This window comes from Callithrix jacchus, chromosome 3 (genome assembly GCF_049354715.1).
Source record: "Callithrix jacchus isolate 240 chromosome 3, calJac240_pri, whole genome shotgun sequence".
Classification (NCBI taxonomy): Eukaryota; Metazoa; Chordata; class Mammalia; order Primates; family Cebidae; genus Callithrix; species Callithrix jacchus.
The window spans coordinates 186,466,425-186,488,494 of NC_133504.1; the positions used below are offsets into that span (position 1 = coordinate 186,466,425).

At 49.8% G+C, this 22,070-nt stretch overlaps 1 long non-coding RNA gene across 1 annotated transcript; it reads left to right on the forward strand.

Annotated features, from left to right (window-relative positions):
* The first annotated feature begins 14,639 nt into the window (after positions 1–14,639).
* On the forward strand, positions 14,640–21,478 carry LOC118152362 (uncharacterized). Its single transcript, XR_013533209.1, has 3 exons — positions 14,640–14,751; positions 18,721–18,790; positions 21,299–21,478. It is a non-coding gene; the product is annotated as an uncharacterized LOC118152362 (long non-coding RNA).
* Positions 21,479–22,070: the final 592 nt, after the last annotated feature.

A 22,070-nucleotide genomic window follows, 5' to 3' on the forward strand; every position in this document is an offset into this window, starting at 1 on the left:
CTGGGTCACTGGGGATGAAACAGCCAAACCTGGGCCTTCAGCATCAGGGGTGAGGCTGGGCACAGAGAGGAGCGGTGGGCACAGCCACTGGTACACATGCGCTTCCTTTCATTGGGTGGGGTCACTGATGCCAGCCTGGCCTGCACCTGGAGCTTGGGTCTCAGTCCTCAGCAGGACATGCTTCTCTGGGCAAGTACCCCAGGAAACCAAATCACTAGCAGTAATGAAGCACAAATAGGACCATGGCTTGTTGAGATTCACTCAGGGTGGCGGGCAAATATTAAGAGAAATATTAGGGAAGCCATAACATTATAGTCTCAAACCTTTTAGAAGGCTGAAAAATTTCAGTGAGACTCGCTGAAGGCAGCCAGTTCTTACGCTGGAGTATTAAGTCATAGAATGCAAATTAAGGGTAATAAAAGCTTCCCCAGTTAAATCTGTTTACTCACATCCTTTTGTCTCCACTCTGTTTACTCATGTAAACTTTCTGCTAGATGGTCCTCTCAAAAAGAAGTTAAAAAAAATTACCTGTTAATAATGTTTACCCTAAGCCCCAGAACCAAAAGCTTTTATCATTCCCAAAATCACTCTTTTAACCCTGTTAATTATCCACAAGGGTGTTAACTTAGAACCTCTGTTATCAAATCTTTACTAAATAAATGGGAAAAAAGTAAAAGTAAGTTAGGCACAATCGCCCTCTAAAAGCTGCTGATAACCATCCCTAGCCCACTCAATTTGCTGTATTCTAATATGTGTAAATGCATTTATTAATCTGTCGCTAAGTCTAAGTCTGAAAAACAAACCTCCACAAATAGTAATCAATGTCTCAAGTAATAACCCCAACATTACCAATGCCATGATGGCTGCCCTGGGGCAAAGAGGAATGAGCCAGGTGGGGAGGCTTCCCTGGCAACAGAAGGAGAGGCGACTGAACTCATTGGTGAGCCATGAGTGTGCCCCCTAGCAAGCAGAGCCATGGCATCACAGTCTGAGTCACCCTGCTGAAACAGGAGGCATGGTAGAAAAAAAAGTTGACACGTGACCCAGCACACAGATATAACTAAGACTTATAACTTGCCCAGCAATATTTACCCCACTTCAGAGGTACACTCTGACCCTTTGTTTTCTTTTCTATTTCATATTTTTTAACTATTGCATACAGCCCACTAAATTGCTTTCAGGACTTCCTAATAGAGCATGGACCACAGCTTAAAAATCTTAGACAATCCTCATCACAGCCCCTTTAAATCTGACTACCTACTTTTTTGACCAGACAAGTCGAAGTCCCAAACCTGAACTCTTTCCTCTCCTCCTGCTGGGAAGTGCCTAGACCACAGTGTGGGGCCAGCCAGCCCTTCCATCCCCAGAGCCAGCCCCTGTGGCCCCTGCGGCCTCTGCATAAATATGGAACTCTCAGGCCAGGATAGGAACTGCCAGGACTCAAGCAGTAAACTTGGTAGGTTATTATAATACAGAAGTGTACACAGGGACATTGTAATAAAGCATATCAGGAGTTACTGGAACTCTCCAACACCTAGAATCTCTGGTTTCAAAAACTATTGTATCATTGTAAAGCAAATATCCAAAAGCCTAAAAATAGAAATTAAAGGGCTGGGCATGGTAGCTCATGCCTGTAGTCCCAGCACTTTGGGAGGCCAAGGTGGGTGGATCACCTGAGGTCAGGAGTTTGACACCAGCCTGACCAACATGGAGAAACCCCGTCTCTACTAAAAATATAAAATTAGCCAGGCGTGGTGGCACATCCCTGTAATCCGAGCTACTTGGGAGGCCGAAGCAGGAGAATTGCCTGAACCTGGGAGGTGGAGGTTGCAGTGAGCCGAGATTGCACCATTGCACACCAGGCTGGGCAGCAAGAGTGAAACTCCATCTCAAGAAAAAAGAAATATAAATTAAAGATCATTATGGTCACATTTGACAAAAAGAATAATATTTTTGTACCACACTTGGATGACACAATTAATGAGGAAGATAATTTTAAAACTAAATCCCCCTTGTAATTCAAGATACAGTGATAGAAGGTAAAAATGGGCAGTTACACTCTAGTGATTCATGTCTTAAAGCCACTGCTGGTTTTTTGTGTAACCCCCACAGGTTACAGGAAGGTCAGCCATGAAACATTAAAACACCACTGTCTATCTGCATTTACAATTAAATTCAGATTCACATAAAAATGATCTGTATAAAAAGTTAAATCTTTCTAGAAAAATTGTTCTGCAAGAATCATCAGCTCTAGATATACTAACATTTGTATTTCAAAGTTATCAAAAATGTATCTTTAAGTTATTACAGCCTATAAGACACTCTTAATAGCTCCAATAGCAAACGCATCAGCAGAGAGGTCCCTCTTGAAATGAAAAGTGACCTAAAATGATTTGTGATCTTGCATTTGCCAAGAGCAACTGATGTCACATTCAATTATATCGACTGAAAACAAAGTTGCTAAAAGTATACACCTCGATGACCTAATAAATGAATTTGCAGAAAAGTGAGCCAGGGAAAGCTTCTAATCCAGTTATCACACTATTAAAGTATTGTTTGTTTTATTATATAAATAATGACACCCAAAATATTAGTTTGACAATTTCTAAGTTTATGTTGCTACTCATGCATCACTATTGACCCATTTTACATTGTGTTTAAGTAATAAATTTTTTCCAAAAAAAAGCTGTAAATTTAACCCCTTTCGTTGCATTTTCCCCCTGCTTTTTTCTTTCCTTTTTTTTTTTTCTGCAACCTCCACCTCCCAGGTTCAAGAGATTATCCTGCCTCAGCCTCCCAGGTAACTGGGACTACAGGCGCATGCTGCCACGCCCAGCTAATTTTTTGTATTTTAGTAGAGACCTCGTTGCCCAGGCTGCTCTCGAACTCCTGAGCTCAAGCAATCCACCGTCTGGGCCTCCCAAAGGTCTAGGATTATAGGTGTGAGCCACCACACCCAGCCTCCCCCTGCTTTTTGAACAAGGGGCCTGAATTTTTATTTTGCACTGGGCCTTTCAAATTATGCAGCAAGGGATGACCCCGCAGGTAGAAAGCTCGGAGCTCTGAGTGAACTGTGCCATGCTGTTTGTGATATCTGCTAACATAGAGTGTCTCCCCTCAAGAATTTATCAATATGTTACTGTGGATGTGGGGAGTACCAGATTTGAATCAAAAGATCCTTGGTGAAAATCCCTGCCTCACCATTGTGTGTCCTTGGGGAAGTCACCTCTGTGCCTTTTCTTTGACTCCAGATAGTGAGATGGTGCAGGGAAGTGCCTCCTGTGGGCACCTGCGTAGAGGGGAATGTAGGTGACTCTACATGCTGTATCTCTTCCCGATGAGAAAGGGTGCTCTAAGCACCAGCCCCATCGACATCACCTGGGAGCTGGTTACAATGCAGAATCTCGAGCTCGCCCCAGACCTACTGAATCAGAATCTGCATTTTAGTGATATTCCAAGATGATTTGTAGGCCTGGGAGAGTCTAAGAAGCATGGCGCTAGACAAACTGCTTGGGGCAATATTACCTGAGTGCTTTGCCCTTTAAATTTAGTCCTAACTGTTGCTATTCAAAGTATGACCACTAGAAGGCACAAGAGTCAAGTGATTAGTTGGATTTGCCAGCCAGGAACTTGGAAAAAGAAAACAATGTCACGAACGGGGCTGGGAGTTACCTCCAAGAGTCAAATCCTCCTCTGCACCCCAAAGACAAGAGCTTTCTGCTATCTCCTCAAAAGTATGGTTGTTTGGGGAGGGCCACGGTGAGGGTTGGCTTTTGTTTGTTTGAGAGGCTTTTTGCTTTTTTCGAGACAGAGTCTTGCTCTGTCACCCAGGCTGGGATGCAGTTGTTGTATCAAACTGAGCACAGAAAGTCAACACCAAGACAAAAGTATGCCAAATTGCAGGGTTTATTGCCGGCGACCACGGAGGACTCACGCCTCTCCAACCCGTGGCCCCGAAAGAAGAGTGACAAGACCCTTTTATACCCACAAAACCACTTTGGGAGTGGGGGTGAGGAGCGGAGATGGGATGAAAGTCTTCAGGCATTTCGGGGGGCTGTAAATCACCTCCTGGGCAGAGAGGAGGGTGATGGGCTCCGGACATTCTGAGGGCTAGGGGAGAGATTTACAGAAGTTAAGATAACCATTTGCTCTCACTCGTCTGGGTAGGGGTTACTTGGCGCCAGAATGGAATTATCCAGGGGTGCTCAATCTGGCCATTACCGGTGATCAAAGGCCAGCAATTCTGGCAGTTACAGATAAGAGTAAGTATGCAGCTTTACCTTTTGGCATTTTAGCAGTTTTACAGAAACCGAGTTTTCTGTGAGGAGAATGGAAACAGTTTTGTGTCTCTTTATAAAATGGCATTGTACAGGTTCTAACTGTAGGCCAGCTATATCACACAGTGTTGTGATCAGAGCTCACTGGAGCCTCAGCCTCCTGGGCTTAAGCAATCCTCCCACCTCAGCCTCCTGAGTAACTAGAACCGCAGGTGTGCACCACAATGCCCAGCTAATTTTTTTTATTTTTATTTTTGTAGAGACAGGTTCTCACTACATTGCCCAGGCTGGTCTTGAACTCCTGGGCTCAAGCGACCCTTCCAGGTCAGCCTCCCAAAGTGCTGGGATTACAGGTGCGAGCCTCTGTGTCCGGCCCTAAAGGCATGGTTAGTTAGAAATGTGCATTGGAAAAGAGCCTGCACATCTGAGGTCAGAGGACTGATTCCCTCCAGTCGAGCCAGCCTTCAGGGCTGTGGGAGCCCAGGACTTGGAGACCAGATGCTTACGCTGTGCCCACTGCCAACAGGTGACCTTGGGCAAGTCACTTCTCTCCTGATCTGGGTGTCTCTATCCTTACAGTGCAGGCAGCTGGAGGATGAGATTCCCAGGGTCCCTCTCAGTTTTAAAGCCTAGGCTTAGAAGGGTCTCTTTCTGTTGCAGCTTTCTGGATGCAGCAAGAGATGACCCCGCGGGTAGACAGCTCTGAGCTCTGAGTGAACTGTGCCATGTTGTCTGTCTCATCTGCTAACAGAGAATGTCTTCCTTTAAGAATCTATCAATATATTACTGTGGATGTGGGGAGTACCGGCTTTGGCAAAAGATCCTTGGTGAAATCCCTGCTGCACCACTGTGTCCTTGAGGAAGTCACCTCTGCGCGTTTGTATTGACGTCCGGTAGTGAGATGGTACAGAGAAGCGCCTCCTGTGGGCACCTGTGGAGAGAGGAATGTGGGTACCTGTGGAGAGAGGAATGTAGGTGACTCTAAGTGCTGAATCCACCCAGAATTTGCCAGCGAAATAGAACCAAGCCCCAACCTCCTGTTCCCACAGATAAGATGGCCTTCTCTTCCTGTCATTCAAGGCCCTGGGGGGCCCTAGAATTTGGTGTCTGGCAGGCCTGGACTGTCAAGCCGCCCAGCATCCCAGAGGTGAGGCACATTTGTCTCTGTGTCAAGGGGGCTCTGGGCATGGGTAGGGAGGTGTGAGGTAAGAGAGGCCAGAGCTGAGGGCACAAACCCACCCATTCACAGATGGGAAAGCCAAGGTTCAGGGGAGGACCTGGCTGTAGCCTGGGTCCCTGCATCCCAGAGTTAGTGGTGGAGCCGGGACTCGAACTCAAGCCTTGGAAAGCAAAGGGCAGCAGCCCAAATGCTGAAGGCCTCCTCCCAAGGGCTCTGGACCCTGGAGTCAAGCGAGTGCTCATTGCCTGGGTCTCTGGGGGAGGTCACACTCCCTGGCATTCTCATGGGCACCTCCTGCCCTAAGCAAGGCTCCAAGCCTTGGTCAGCAGAGCAAGACAGGCCCGCAGGGGCTGCCCATGGTCCTGGTGTTCCTGAGGTTTCTGTCCAGGTAACAAGAGCGGGGGGCTCTCTCCCCATGCTGGGTCTATCCAGTCCTCTGCTTGGCTCCAAGGACACTAACTGAGACCCTCAAGCCTCCTGGGCCACAGTGGTGGGCCACATCATCCCACAGCATGGCTCTGACCAGGCCATTCCCCTGCTTAAAAGCCTCTAGGGGCCGGTGTGGTGGTTCATGCCTATAAGCCCAGCACTTTGGGAGGCCATGGGCAGATCACCAGCCTGGCCAATATGGTGAAGCCCCATCTCTACTAAAAATACACAAATTAGCTGGTCATTGTGGCCAGCTGTAGTCCCAGATACTCGAGAGGCTGAGGCAGGAGAATTGCTTCAACCTGGGAGGCAGAGGTTGCAGTGAGCTGAGATCACACCACTGCACTCCAGCCTGGGTGACAGAGCAAGATTTTGTCTTGAGGGGGAAAAAAGCCTCTAGGGGCTTCCAGTTGCCTGGGTGATACAGCAAGTGATATCCACACTCCTCAGGCTGGTGTTCAATGTTCTTCAGACTTGGGACCCCACCTCCTTGAACATGCACCCCCAGCTGTCCTGCCCAAGGGACTCTCTTGCTGGGCCCACCTAAGCCCAAGCCTGCCTGCCCACTTCCCTTTTCCCATCTCTATGTATGGAGTCCCTGCTGGCACTGGGCAGTGCTCTAGGCACTTGGGAGGCAGCAGTGAGCACACGGAACCCGCCCTCTTTGGACTCATGTTCTAATAGGAGGCAGGTGAAGAAGTCAACAGCTAAGCTTATGGCATCAGCAGGGAGAAAGGAAGGGGGACGGATGGGAGGGTTGCAGTGTTCCCTAGGGTGGCCGGAGGAGGTTTCTGAGAAGGGGACAAATGTGTTGGGATCATGAACTCTGGGCGTGGCTGTGCAGGTGTTGGGAACAGCATCCAGGTAGAGGGAATAGCAAGTATGAGGACCTGAAGCCGGTGTGAGCTCTGCGTGTTCCAGCATGTTCTCCGAGGCCAGCTTGAGGCCAGTGAGCAAAGAAAAGGTGGGAATGGGAGATGGGGCCCACGGGTGACACGGCCAGGCCACGCAGGGGTCCCACAGGTGACATGGTCAGGCCACTCAGGGCCTTGGGGGCATGGGAGGGACTTTGGCTTTTACACTGAGAAGACAGACACTCCTGGAGGGTTTTCCCCGAGGACTGAAGAACCCGGACATCACCAGCTGCCGTGATGAGCCTGGAGGGTCAATAAGGGAGGAAGTGGGGAGATCATGAGAAGCACCCCGTTTCCACAAGCCCAGACCCCTGCAGATGCCATTCCATCTACCTGAGCCCCTCCCTGCAAGCTGTGCTCAGAGGACACCTGTATGTTCATGAAAGCTAAGCTGGAATGCCATGTGCCTGCTCCTTCCTGCACCCCAGGTAGAAACACCCTGACTTGCCTCTCAATTCCCACTTTCTCTGAGCACCTGCTTTGTAGACTCCTACAGAAATTCTCACTTGCAAGTGTCTCCTGCACTGGTACCGATGCTGAGCCCTTGCAAAAGAGCAGGGGGCTGAGCTGGTTTTGCCACCATGGTCGTGCATGTGGCCTTCTGCACAGGCCCCCAAGGCACCCAGCAGGACCTCCTGGGCAGACTTACCCAGACCAACGTCATCAAAATCCGTGTTGGGGGGTGGGGGGCGTTGAGCATCTGCCTTTAAAGTTCTTCCAGGTTTGAACGTGTGTCTAAAGGTCAGAGACACTTCACTCTCTGTTAGGAAGTCCCTGAGACTTTTGGTTAATTTGCCTCTCTGGGAGTCGGGCCCAACAAGAACGTCCTAAATTCAAATCCCGCAGCAGCCATCGTAGCTGTGGGATGTGGTCACTCAATCTTTCTGAGGCTCAGTTCCTCTTCTATAGGTCCAGAACGCCCAGCAGGCCAATGGGCTGTGGTCGCCTCTCCCACCTCTTTGAATCAGGCTGAGAGATAGACGCACACCTCCCAGAGAGGACCATCAGGCTGAAGGAGGCACAGTCTAACAGGAGGGTGGGTTCTGGGGAAGCAAAGATTTATAATGACAGAAATGAATGAGTGTGATCATGTGTGTCTCAGACCACAGCCTGTGAGCCCGTGCAAATGCTGTATCTGTCCCCTCTCAGGAGAGCCCTCTCTTGGAGCTATGAAAATCCTTACCTTGTCTCATTCAGACTCTCAAAGTCTGAATTCTATCACTTCAGAGCACAGGACTCAAATGTGACTGTGCTCAGGAATCAGATGGGGGTTGAGTTAAAATGCAGATTCCCATGGGTGTATCCAGGGCAGGGCCCAAGACTGCATTTCTAGCTCATCCTTGGTGATGCTGGCGCCGCTGGTCCACAGATGGCACTTTGAGTAGCAACATTGCAGCCCCTAAGCCCTACTGATGTAGAATGTGCAATGTAACAGTATCTCCAGGAGATGCGTTTGCATGTCAATGTTTGAGAATTACCAGGGCAGAGACTTGGAAGAATGCTTATTTGGGGGTTCAGCACGCCCTAGAGAGAGGCCAGGAAATCCGTCTGTCATTCTGATCTCCTTTCAACAACTGTGAGTGCCTCTTTTGGTTTACCGTTAGGTACTGAGTTATTCAGGTAATTTCTAGTCTGCTCCACAAAAGCCCCGTGTGAGTGTATGCAGTCATGTCTGGCCCCCAGTCAGAAAGTGACAGAGGTTGTGTGATGGCCTGGGAAAGTCTGAACTATGTCACTTCGGAGCACAGGACACAAATGTGACAGTGACTGTGCTCAGGAATCAGATGGGGGTTGGGTTAAAATTCCCATTCTCACTGGGTTCTACAGAGAGGGAAGTTAACTTTGGCTAAGGCTGCCTACTGGGTGCCAGATTTTATGCAGATCCCTGCGCCTGGGTTAGTTACCGTATATTACCATATATACTCCTCACAGCAGCCTTTGGAGGCAGATATTACTCCTGTATTACAGATACGGAAACCAAGGCTGGGAGAAGCAAAGGCACTTGCCCAAGCCAAGCTCACTGGCAGAGGGCGAGACCAGAATTGGAGGCAGGGTTGTCTGTGTGTTTGCTGGGACAAGGCTAGCTGCGGTGACAAATCAACCCCAGACTGCAGGAGCTTGGCCAAGAGAAGTTGGCTTTTGTTGTCTAACAGTGCAGGCTGATGCTCCTGGTTGGTGGGCCACCTTCCTCCATATGGTGACTCGGGGACTCAACCTGCATCTAACCTGTGGCTTCACTCTCCCCAGGGCCTCAGAGAGCCCCCTCCTGGCTGGCAGTTGGTAGATGACTGTGTAGAGATGGTAGAGGCTTATTTAAACCCACAGCGCAGAAGTGGGACTCATCATTTCCCAGGCTTCCCATTGGTAAGAAGCAGTCACATGGCCACATGCAGCGTGAAGGCACTGGGAGCTGTCACCCAGGCTGGAATGCAGTGGCACAATCATAGCTCACCATAGCCTTGAATTCCTGGGCTCCAGTGATCCTCCAGCCTCAGCCTCCAGAGTAGCTGGGACTACAGGTGTGGGCCACCATGCCAGCTAATTAATTATTTATGCATCTGTATTTTTTGTAGCGATGGTGATAGGCTTAGGCTTTGTGTCCCCACCTAAATCTCATCTTGAATTGTCAAATTGTCATCTTCATAATCCTCACATGTCAAGGGAGAGACCAGGGGAGGTAATTGAATCATGGGGTCCATTTCCCCCATGCAGTTCTCATGACAGTGAGTGAGCTCCGTGAAATCTGATGGTTCCATGAGGGGCTCTTCTCCCTTCGCTCAGCCCTTCTCCCTGCGCTTGGCACTCCTCCTTCCTGCTGCCTTGTGAAGAAGGTGCCTTTCTTCCCCTTTGCCTTCCACCATGATCATAGGCCTTTCCAGCCACGCTGAACTGTGAGTCAATTAAATCTCTTTCCTTTATAAATTACTCATTCTTCGGCAGTTCTTTATAGCAGTGTGAAATGGACTAATACAGATGGGGTCTCACTGTGTTGCCCAGGCTAGTCTGAAACTCTTGGACTCAAGCGACCCTCCCACCTTGCCTCCCAAAGCACTGGGATTATAGGCATGAGCCACGCTACCTGGCTGGGGTTGTGATGTTGAAAAATCACACAGCCTTGGAGTGAGAAAAGCTCTGAGGTTCCGTTCATCTGTCGGGCACCCAAAGCTTCTCTATAAAGCTGGCAAGATGATCTGCCAGCCTCTGCCAGGCATGAGACCACAGCGGGCCCAGTGACCTGGAGTCGCCCTTTGGTAAGGCTCCTGCTCTGGGACCTGTGTTTCTGGGATGCTGCTGACCTCTGCCCTCCAGGCTGACCTGAAGCTAACCGGGAGACCCAGTCTTTGAGAAACAAGGCATGGTGGGAGCGCTGGCCCTCCCAGTCACCTCTCACCCTCCTCAGGACACAGTGATTATCTGATTCATTCATTGATCAGTCAATGAATACTGCAGACTGGTTGCCAGGGACAGTGGGTGTACTGGTTGAATGGCCCCTAAATCCATGCCCACTTAGAACCTCAGAATATGACCTCATTTGGAAACAGAGTCTTGAGAGAGGTAAACAAGGGATGAGGCCATTGTGACCAGTGGCAAATGCCCCAACATTTCTAGTGGGTTGGGGAAGCCTTCTCCTGCCCTGCTCTTGCCTGTCTCACTACCTGTAACAGCTAGGGTGGGCCCTACTCTGAGGACTGGTGTCCTTTGAAGAAGAGGAAGCCGGGTGCGGTAGCTCACACCTGTAATCCCAGCACTTTGGGAAGCCAAGGCAGGCTGAGGTTAGGAGTTCAAGATCAGCCTGGCCAACATGGTGAAAACCCGTCTCTATTAAAAATACAAAAATTAGCCAGGCTTGGTGGCACACGTGCCTGTAATCCCAGCTACTACAGAGGCTGAGGTAGGAGAATCACTTGAACTCAGAAAGCAGAGGTTCCACTGAGCTGAGATCGCACCACTGCACTCCAGCCTCGGCAACAGAGCAAGACACCGCCTCAAAAAAAAAAAGAAGAAAGAAAGAAGAGGAAACTGGATACAGACACAGAGAAGCTAATGCCATGTGAACAGAGGCAGGGAAGACTCCATGGAACAACGGGGATGAGATGGGAGCGATGGCACCGCAGAGACTGCCAACGACCAGCGAAGCTGGGAGAGAGGCAGGGACCCAGGAAGGACCCAGCCCTGCCCACAGCTTGGGGGCAGACTCTTGGCCCCAGGACTGTTGGAGAGACTGTATTTCTGTTGTTTGAAGCCACTCATTGTGGTGCTTTGTTATGGCAGCCAGGTCACCACCAGTGAGAGGCGGAAACCAGCTGGGATCCTGCGAGCCACCTGCAGGCCAGGAAGGGAGAAGTGGGAGGGGACACTGCATGGGGGGCCTGAGAGTGAGCGCCTGCATGAAGCAGGGACTCTGGGCAGAGAGAATGGGATGGGTGAAGGCCCTGAGCGGGGAGAGAGCTGGGCGTCTTTAGGGGACAAGAAGGAGGCCAGCAGGTGTGGCTGAACGGTGTGGGTGGGAGGAAGCAGAGAGGGTCCTGAGCTCAGCCGGAAGGATCACGTGGGGAGGGTCACTTGAGGAGGCCCAAGTGGGTGTTTTCTTCTAAGTGCATCAGGAATTTTGGAGGGTTTTAAGCAAGAGAGTGACATGATGGGATTGATGTCATTTGGGCTGCTGTGTGGAGGATTTGAAAGCATCCATCTATTCATTCATTCAGTTATTCATAATTTCAACAAGTAATAGTACAAACAGCCCCAGGACCATGACCAGGCCTGTGGATTAAACACATGGTGGAGAGATCACAGCCTTGGGTAGTCAGAGATGTCAGAGGATTTCCCTCGAAGATGGCCTTGGAGCAGGGGCCTGGAACAGCCATGGAAGGGCAGGGGTGTGGGGGGCAGGGAAGGGTGCTCCATGGTAGGCAGCAAGCGCAAACACCTGCTGAGGCCGGCTGGCAGCTCACAGTCTGCAACTCATCTCTCCTCCAGGCTGGAGGCGGTGCTTCCCACAATTACTTCTCATGACTTTTTCATTTTGTGAGAAATTCCTGATCATAATGCTCTCAGCTTTCTATCAAAGAGCTCAACTGTTCCTCAGGTGGTACCGATCTCAACGTTACAGTCAAGATGTTTTATAAGCACTTTTGACTTTTAAAATTTTTTTAATTTTTGAGACAGAGTCTCACTCTGTTACCTAGTCTGGAGTACAGTGGTAAAATCTCAGCTCACTGCAATCTCTGCCTTCCAGATTCAAGCAATTCTCATGCCTCAGCCTCCCAAGTAGCCAGGACCATAGGTGTGCACCACTATACCTGGCTGATTTTCATACTTTTAGTAGAGACGGGTTTCACCATGTTGGCCAGACTGGTCTCGAACTCCTGACCGCAAGTGATCCACCCTCCTTGGCCTCCCAAAGTGCTGGGATTACAGGTGTGAGCCACCAAGGCTGGCCTTATAAGCACTTTATAACTTGCGACGCCCTTCTGCAATTCAGTTTGATGGCCCTTCCCTTGGCCCAGAGGTGTGGGGAGAAGGCAAATATGCACACAGATCTTATCTCACCTTCAGGAAGGTCTGACCCCATCTGGGTGTGCAAGATAAACAGCTATGCAAGTTCCAAAGCCAGGCCAAAATGGAGACACATGCCCAGGTGCACAGACGTGAAACTTTCACTCATCATTCAACTCCCAGACGGACCTCGGAGGCAGCAGTCTAAAGTGTGGCAGACTGATAAAGAGCTGGTGGGTGTGTCTGCAGGCACAGAGCCCCTGCCAGGAGGGAGAAGACACGATTTGGTCCTTAGCTTTGTGGCCTTGAACAACCATCTTAACCTTTCTGAGCCTCAGCTGCAAAATATCGATCCCATTTGATTCTCACAGGAGGTTCTGAGCCATCAAGAGTGGGTCAGGCTGGGCCAGGCACAGTAGTTCACACCCGTAATCCTAGCGCTTTGGGAGGCCGAGGCAGGCAGACCACTTGAGGTCAGGAGTTTATAGCCTGGCCAACATGGTGAGACCCCGTCTTTACTAAAAATAGAGAATTAGCCAAGCATGGTGGCAGGCACCAACTACTCGGAAGGCTGAGGCAGGAGAACTGCTTGAACTCGGGAGGTGGAGGTTGCAGTGAGCCAAGATGGCACCACTGGACAATAGAATGAGACTCTGTCTCAAAAAAAAAAAAAAAGAGTGGGGACAGGTTGGGCATGAATTCTGCCTCTACCAACTACCACCTGTGTGACCCTGGACAAGGCAATAAAAGCTGTTTCCCAACTGTAAAACAGAGAGAGTGAAGTCTGAGCTCCGATGTCACCCTTTCCCCAGCCCCCAGCAGTCCATCTCTGGACCCCAATCTCCATGCTCCGCACTTGCCACCCTGAGCCTCATTCTGAAAATACCTGCCAATACTGCCCTCTAAGCTCAGCATGTCTTGGGCCCCCAGCGTCTCTACAGGCAGGGTCTCTGCACAGATGTCAGGCCAGACTGTCCCCTTTGCTCAGGGACAAACAGGATGAGCTCTCAAGGTGCCAGCTTGAATTGAGAATCGCCACCGGGACTATATTTTCCCCAGGAAAAACTTTAAACGAGATCATATCGTATTCTGGGTCCCACGAGAACAGCAGCCCTGCAGTGAATGCCAAGATAATTCCTACACCCAAGTTTCTTCTCTTTCTCTTACCAGAAGCTCTTTGGCATTTCACAAATCAAGGTGCAGCCAGAGCCTGGCAGCTTCCATTGTATTGAACAAATTATGAAAATAATGATCTGTGATCACAGCAAGCTTCTGGGTAATTTATATTTCTAAAGATTGTCAAAAACAATATCTCCTTTGCTAAAACTGTCCAAATTGCTCCCACAAACATCAAAAGTGCTCCCCACCCCGCTCCCCACTTCTCTGCCCGTCTCTATGGAAACATGGAGCTGTGTGCTATTCTGATCACTGCTACCAAGCCAAGCAGGTGTCCAGAAAGTTTTGGGGAGGATTTCGAATTGGGTAATTTTAGGCTCTTCTTGACATTTCCTAAGTGCTGTGATGCCTAAAATTGTGTTCAATTGTTTCCTGCTAAAGTGAACAAGAAGTTCCCTCTCCCACCAGCTCTGGGTTTTTGGTTTTTTTAACCAGTCTCGCTCTGTCGCCAGGCTGCAGTGGCGTGATCTCTGCTCACTGCAACCTCCACATCCTGGGTTCAAGCGGTTCTCCTGCCTCAGCCTCCCGAGTAGCTGGGACTACAGGTGTGCACCACCACACCCAGCAAATTTTTCTATTTTTAGTAGATACAGGGTTTCACCATGTTGTCCAGGATGGTTTTGATCTCTTGACCTTGTGATCCACCCACCTCGGCCTCCCAAAGTGTTGGGATTACAGGCGTGAGCCACTGCACCCGACCTAGCTCTGGGTTTTTAAAAGATCACAGGAGGGACTTAGGGCTGAAAGAAATGAGGGAGGGGGCTGTGCATGGTGGCTCTTGCCTGTAATCCCCGAACTTTGGGAGGCTGAGGCAGGTGGATTGCTTGAGCCCAGGAGTTCAAGACCAGCCTGGGCAACATGTAAGACCTCATCTCTACAAAAAATACACACAAAAAAAAATTAGCTGGGAATGTTGGAGTGTGCCTGTAGTCCCAGCTACTTGCGTGCTAAAGTGGGAAGATCCCTTGAGCCCAGGAGGCTGAGGTTGTGGTGAACCGAGATCGTGCCACTGCACTCCAGCCTGGGTGACAGAGCAAGACTCTGTCTCAAAAACAAAAAAAGAAGTGAGGAGATGCTGCAAATGCCCACGCCCCCAAACCACACCCTGGAGGTGTTTGTGTAAAAACCCATCTTTTGTGACTTGTGTGTTCTCTTCGTTACAGCCACCTGAAACACAGAAGGGGAGCTCGCTGGGTTTCAGACAAAGGTCAATGTGGGGTGGCATGGCAGCACGGATTGGAGGCTGTCAGATCAAAGAGATGCCCCAGAGTGGCCTCAGGTACAGCACTCAACCTCTCAGAGCCTCTGGTTCCTGGTCTATAGCCTGGGGATGATCCCCACCTCCCAGGTTGTTGTGTGGATTTAATGAGCCACCGGGTGTGATTGGTATTCAGGAAAGGGTGGCAATGGTCTCTGGTGTGGTTATGGAGGAAACCGGTGTCCACCAGCTCCACTTCCACATGGGCTAGCTCCCAAGTCTTCCCAATAACCGTTTGAGGCAAAGGATATACTGAGTCGATGCTCACTGAGTTGCCCCAGGTCTAATGACATTGCCTAAGCATGCCACAGACCATGCGTAGTTCCCTGATTTAAAGTCAGAACCTTTCGGAAGCAATCACGGTGTCCGTCAGGAGGTGAGTGGATACATAAGCTGTGGTCCATCCAGACAATGGATTGTCACTCAGCAATAAAGAGAAATGACTCTCAAGCCGTGGGAAGCCGGGGAGGAAGCTGAGCTGCACATCACGGAGTGAAGGGAGCCAGGCTGAAAAGTCTACACGCTGCACCATTCCAACTCTACGACATTCCGGACAGACACAACCATGGAAATTGGAAAAAGATCAGTGGTTGCCAGGAGGCAGCGGGAGGGAGGGATGAATCCGTGGAGCGTCTAAGAGCCTAGGGACAGTGACGCTGCTACCGTGGTGGCCCATGTCATTCCACATTTTTCCAAACCCACCGAGTGCACAACGCCCGGGGTGGACCCCAGTGTGAACACTCTGCTCTGGGAGAGAGCAGTGTGTCAGTGCAGGTCCTGCACTGGGACAGGTGCAGCGGAGGCTTTGCATGGGGAGGCGTGGGGCCTATGGGGACTCTCCATACTTTCCATTCAACTTTGCTGTAAACCCCAAACGGCTCTAAGAAATAAGGTCTACTAAAAAGGGGTAAGGGGTGGCCGGGTGTGGGGGCTCACACTTGTACTCCTGGCACTTTGGGAGGCTGAGACAGGAGGATCACCTGAGCTCAGGGGTTCAAGACTAGCCTGGGCAATATGGCAAAATCCCTTCTCTACAAAAAATACAAAAATTAGCCAGATGTGCTGGTGTGTGCCCATAGTCCCAGTTACTCTGGAGGCTGAGGTAGGAGGATCACCTGAGCCTGGGAAGCCGTGGCTGCAGTGACCCAAGATTGCACCATTACACTCCAACCCAGGTGAAGGAGTAAGACCCTATCTCAAAAAAATACTGGGGGGAGTAGGGGGTAGAATAAAGCCAGCATCTCCTCCAGGGAGTCTTCCCTGACCACTGTCACCTGCCCCAATTTCTCCCGCTGCCGGGAATCTGTAGGCTGGCATCGCTTCTCTGGTTAGCCCCTCCTCAGGCTAACAGATGGCTGGGGATTCCAGTTTTCGGACCTAGCAAGCCCCTCCAGGGCGGGTATGGGGCTGTGTGCCTTAGACCCTTCCACCCACACCATGGCACCCAGCCAGACTTGTGAGGGAGCAAGTGTTAAAGAATGCCCCTTCCTGCCCCCGGCCAATGACTGACACTTGTAAGAGAGACTCAGTGTGAAATGACAGCTGCACGGTGTGGGCGCATTGACGTGCTCAGCAAGTGATGCCCCTGCTTCTTCCATGTCCTGTGTCTAGTCCTGGTGACACAGCCCTGGGACCTGAGACCTGTGGCCAGGCCCCATGCTGACTGCTGTCATGGTCACTCCTCCCTGCATCCAGGCAGGGCTGGGCTCATTTCCCAGGTGAATGCTGGGGGAGGTGGGGGCCTCCCTGGCACTGCCCAGTGACGAAGGGGCATGACTGGGACACCAGCAGGTCTGGGCACAGTGCCTCTCCCCACAGGGGGCACTTTCCTTCTTCTGCCTCAAAGTTGCTTTTGCATCCTGGCTTTTTTCTTTTTATTTCCCCAAATGAAACTTCCTAATGCACTTGGTGATTCATCTGCAGGCTGCTAAGTGGCATTCACTCTGCCTTCAGAGATGAGTACATCACGACTCAGACCCATGGGAGGGCGTGGAGCTACCCGGCGACAATGCAGTACATGTGTGTGCAGGTGGGCGTGTGCACGTGGGTGTGTGTGGAGGTGCTGGCAGGCGTGGGCCTCTGATGCGGCACCAGCCCTGGTGACACAGAGCCGTGTGACCAGCACCAAGCCCTCCACGACACCCCCACCAGCCACAATTCCAGCCACTTGTGCTGCAATTCCAAGGAGACTGCAGAGTGGGCAGGGAGCTCGGGTTTATAAAGGGAGCATTGGGAAGGAGGGAGAAGGAGCGGCGAGTCCAGGGTGGGAGATGAGCAGGGAAGTGCGGAAGGAGGAAGGGGCGGGATGGTAGCCCAGAGGCTCTATGGTCCAGCAGCTGCAGGGTGTGTGCTCCTGGGAGTCTTCCATATCCTCAGACCCTCGAACAGTGAGGGAGGCCACCCTGTGTGTCACATTGTGTTAGGAACATCTGGTGGGACACAGCAGCAAAGAGAGCTTCCTACCTTAGGAGTGGTCAAGGCCCAGTGGGATGGCCTCAGGAAAGAGGCAGCGGAGGGAACACATGGCCTCAGTGAGCTCCAGACATTGCGAAATTGCAAAGGCACACATGTGGCTCCTCTGCTGCATCCCTATCCAGGACTCCCCATAGAATGCAGACTTCTGGTCCAGCTGGGCTGGGCAGGACAAGCTCTCCAGGTGGCTTTATGTGCACGGCCTGAGCTGAGCACCTCCGGGTTAGAGCATGGCTTCTCTAGCTTGCTTTACTTATTTACTTGGAAACAGGGTCTCAGTATGTCATCCAGGGTGGTTTTTAAATCCTGGGCTCAAGCAATCCTCCTACCCAAGCCTCCTGAGTTGCTGGGACTACAGGCACTTGCCACTGCTGGCTCCGATTTTAACATGCATGCAAATCCCAAGGGCATCTTATTAAAATGCAAATTCTGACTGAGGTCTGTGGTTGGTGTGGGATTCTGCATTTCTAACAGGCGTCCAGGTGACCGAGTGATGCTGGATGCTGGTATTATTGGTCCGGTGGACCCACATATTTTATAGTCATGGATCTCAAATGTTCCTATGTCTCACAGTCCCCCAGGAACCTGTTAAAATGCAGATTCCTGAGCCTGGCTCCCAGGGATGCTGACATGGGTGGTCCTAGGGTTTCGCTGTGCTAAGAGGCCAATCTGTGGCGGACAGGCCCTGACATGCCCCTCCCCTCCCCTTTCCTCCCCTGCCCTCCGTTTCCCTCCCTTCCCCTCCTCTTTCCTTTTCTTTTAAGACAGGGTCTCACTTTGATGCCCAGGTTGGAGTGCGGTGGTGCAATCTTGCCCCACTGCAGCCTCAACCTCCCCAGTGCAAGCAATCCTCCCACTTCAGCCTCCTGAGTAGCTGGGATTACAGGCACGTGCCACCACGTCTGGCTGATTTTTAAATTTTTTTTTGTGGAGAGGGGGTTTTGCCATGTTGCCCAGGCTGGTCTTGAACTTCTGGGCTCAAGCAATCCTCCTGGCTTGGCCCGCTAAAGTACTGGGATCACAGGTGTGAGCCACCATGCCCAGCCAACCCCACAGGTTGTTCTTATCTCATTAACTCAGTGGACTAAAAACTCATTCCCCAACTCTGTGGCTTAAACCACGGAAATGGATTCTGTCACAGTTCTCGAGGGCGGAAGCCTTAAATCAGTATCACTGGGCAAAAATCAAGGGGAATCTGTTCCCTGCTCTTCCAGATTCCAGGGACAGCCTGCATTCCTTGACCTCTGGCCACATAATTCCTATCTTCAATGCCAGAGTCTTGGAATCTCCCTCTCCTCCATGCTCACGTCGACTTCTCTGTATGTAGTCAAATCTCTTTCTACCTCTCTCCTACAAGGAGACAAGTCAGGCTAATGGCCCCTTCTCAAAATACTTATTTAATCACATCTGCAAAAACCCTTTTCTAGATAAGGTACTGTTCACAGGCTCCAGGAAGTGATCTCTTTGGGGGCCTGGGACACCAATGGTCTGTAAACCCCCAACTCTGCTCTCTTTCAGATGACAACTCACCAAGCCTCTGTCTTCATTTCCTGTCTATACTTGGCAGATAGCCCAATGCCTGGAACAGGTAGGGAGCCACTAAATGTTTACATATTTATTTATTCTTTTTCATTTTATTATTTATTTATTTATTTTTGAGACAGAGTCTCACTCTGTCACCCAGCCTGGAGTGCAGTGGCATGATCTCAGCTCACTGCAACCTCTGCTTCCTGGGTTCAAGCGATTCTCCAGCCTCAGCCTCCCATGGAGCTGGGATTACGGGCATGCACCATGACGCCTGGATTTTTTTTTTTTTTTTGGTATTTTTAGTAGAGATGGGGTTTCACTCTGTTGGCCGGGCCGCTCTCGAACTGCTGACCTCAAGCGATCCACCTGCCTCAGCCTCCCAAAGTGCTAGGATTACAGGCGTGAGCCACCACGCTGGGCCAAAAGTCACTAAATGCTTGTTGAGTAAGTGAAAGGAGGTTTTACATAGGGGTAGGGAAGGAAGCGGGGCAAGAACCTGAGTGTACAATCTGAAAATGGTGGGCAGATATCAGAGGACTGAATCGTGGGAGCATATCTGGATGTCAGGTTAAAGAGTTTGGACACTGTTCTGTGGGCAAGAAAGAGCCTGTATGAAATCCCTGCATAGGTGACTCATTGATCCATCCATCCATCTGTCCATCCATTCATTCATTCATTCATTCAATACTCAACAGCAGCATGCAGAGCTCAGCTCTTGGGGGAATGAGGACAGGTGTCCTAGAAGAGATAGCATTGAACAACTGCTTCTTTCTCCCACCAGAGCTGTGTTTTAATAAGTTCTCCTAGTATTTCTAGCAGTTATTGCTGTACGTGTGTGGCTACAATATTTTCTGGCTCATTCAGATTCATGACAATTAAATCTTTGTGGACTGTGCCTAGCACCCTTACATAGTACCCCTCTGTTCCCATGAATGCTTTCCACCACGCATTCTTCCTTATCAATAGTCATTTGCCATTTTTCAAACGTGCGCTGTGAACTGCAAGAAACACGCCAACATTTTTGGTGTGTTTCTTGTAAATACCACTTAACTGGACTTTAGTTTTTTACCCCAATCTTACCGACTTTGGATGGGAAGTTCATCCCAGTCACCTGTGTTATGAAAGCTGGTGGCCATGACTTTTTTATTTTATCTCATCTTATGTTCACTGTTATTAAGCTCGTTATTATTTACTCCCCCTCCCCACTTAACTTTGCTTCCTTACTTTCCCTCCATCCCTCCCCCAACTCCTACCCAGTCATCAGGAGTTCTACTCTGCTTCTTTCCGGTGAGTTGCTACTTTCCAATTCCTGAGAGTCATAATTAAACCAATCTTTCCCTGCTGACGTATTAAAAGTAAATGATAATGAAGCCCCTCCCCCCAGCAATAAGGCTTTCCTTTCCTACTCTTTCCCCACTCACAAAATCAGATTTTTTACTTCCTCCTTCTCCCCTCAACCAAATGTGACCTTAGAATGTTCTGACTTCTCCATGGTAAGAGAGATTCTATTTTCTTTTTTAGTTCCAGGCTAATACAAATTTCTCTTGCAGCATGTAGCTTATGTTTTAAGAATCCTGATGTGACATTGCTAGTACAAAATCACAGGCACACGTGGATTAACCATACTGTGTATTTTGCAAGGGCCATTGCTCAACAGCACTTTCTGTTCTGGGCATTTGCTCTATCTTGACATCTCACTGTGATTGAAATGTCTCGGTGACAGGAGAGCTCTGAATATCTTCCTCGGAAAGGGGACATAGCTGGGGTCCTCTCTGTCTTGCCATGTTGGATATTTTCTTTCTTTTGTCCAGACTGATGAATTGCATAGCAGCCATGGAAAGGATCCTCGATCCTATCATCAGAGCCCCTGGACATTGCTTCCAAGTGCCCTAGGAACCACTTCAATTTTCCTTCCTTTAGATGTGACCTGTTCTTTGCAAGACCTGGAACTCTGCAAGACGCTCCTTTTATCCCTGACTCCTGGGATACCGAGGGACGCTTTCTCCCAGCACGTTGCTAACCTCTGTCTCTCCTCCAGCTCTTCCTGGAGTACCTGTCCTTTGAGCAAGACACCTCCTGGAACTGTCTTTCTGGTCTCTGCTTTTTTTCCTGATGATTTTCATGTGTTTTCTTCTATCTCATACAGCATTTACTCCACATTACCTTCCGGTTTGCCCATCTGTCCTCACCTTCACTTTTCTCTTTCTGAATTGCCCGTTATTTTTCAGTTTTGTAGCTGCATGGAGTATGTTCAGTGTGGCTGTGTTCTGATGGAGGCTCCTTATGCACAAGCCTTCTTGTGCATATTTGTGGCATTTCTCTCTTCTCTTAGGCCTCCACAGGAGGAATTCTTCAATCTGTCCTCTTTTCTCTGCTTACTGAGTCCCTGCAAAGAGGTTGTGAAGTGCCTCAGTCTCTCTGTGATTGTGTGTTCACTTTAATATTTATTATTTTTGTAAATGTGCATAAACCTCAAAATGTGAACAGTGACCATCTTTGAGTGATTTTTTTTCTCCTTTTTCTAAGTCTCCAAATTTTCTTTTTCTTTTTTTTTTTAATTGCATTTTAGGTTTTGGGGTACCTGCGAAGGACATGCAAGATTGTTGCATAGGTACACACATGGCAGCGTGATTTGCTGCCTTCCGCCCCTTCAAGGTGGAAAGACATCTTCAAGACTTTGGGCAAATAACTATGTCTGAGCCTCAATTTTCACCTACTAAATATTTCATCAATAAAAAAATGAGCTCAATGCTACCTGCCTCCTTGGGTCACTAGTGGGGCCCGTGAACGCTGTGAAAGCCCCCAAGCCAACCTAGACAGAGCAGGTGAGGCTCCCGGCTGGTTTCCTTCCTTCCTCTGTGAGCCTCACTGGGTCACAGGTGAAGACTGGGGATCCGAGGTGGGCAGTAGGGGGCAGCTGGAGAATCAATGGAGGTGAATGACGTGAACTATGCCGCTTTAGCAAAAGTCTTTTGAAATAGTGTGTTCAGTGGAAAGAACTCATCTCCAAAGTCATCTGGAATATTTGCCTCCAACATGTCGGTGCTGTCTCTGGCAGTCCAAGCCGCAGTTTCTGCCGTGATAATTAGGACAGGTATGGTATCTCAGGTTGGCTGTGGAGACCAGGGACAGAGCAGGCAGAGTCTCACATTCCCGAGGGCCTTTCAAGGATAGACAGACCCTCGCCCTCATCTTCAAATCACACCTTCCAGACAGGACCCAAAGGAGAGGGTCTGCAAACTGCCTGAGCCTTGCTCACTCCCTGGGCTAACACACACTTGAAAGGAATCTCACAGCCACCGAGCGAAAGCTTGCTACATTGCATTCGATTCTGTGCATTG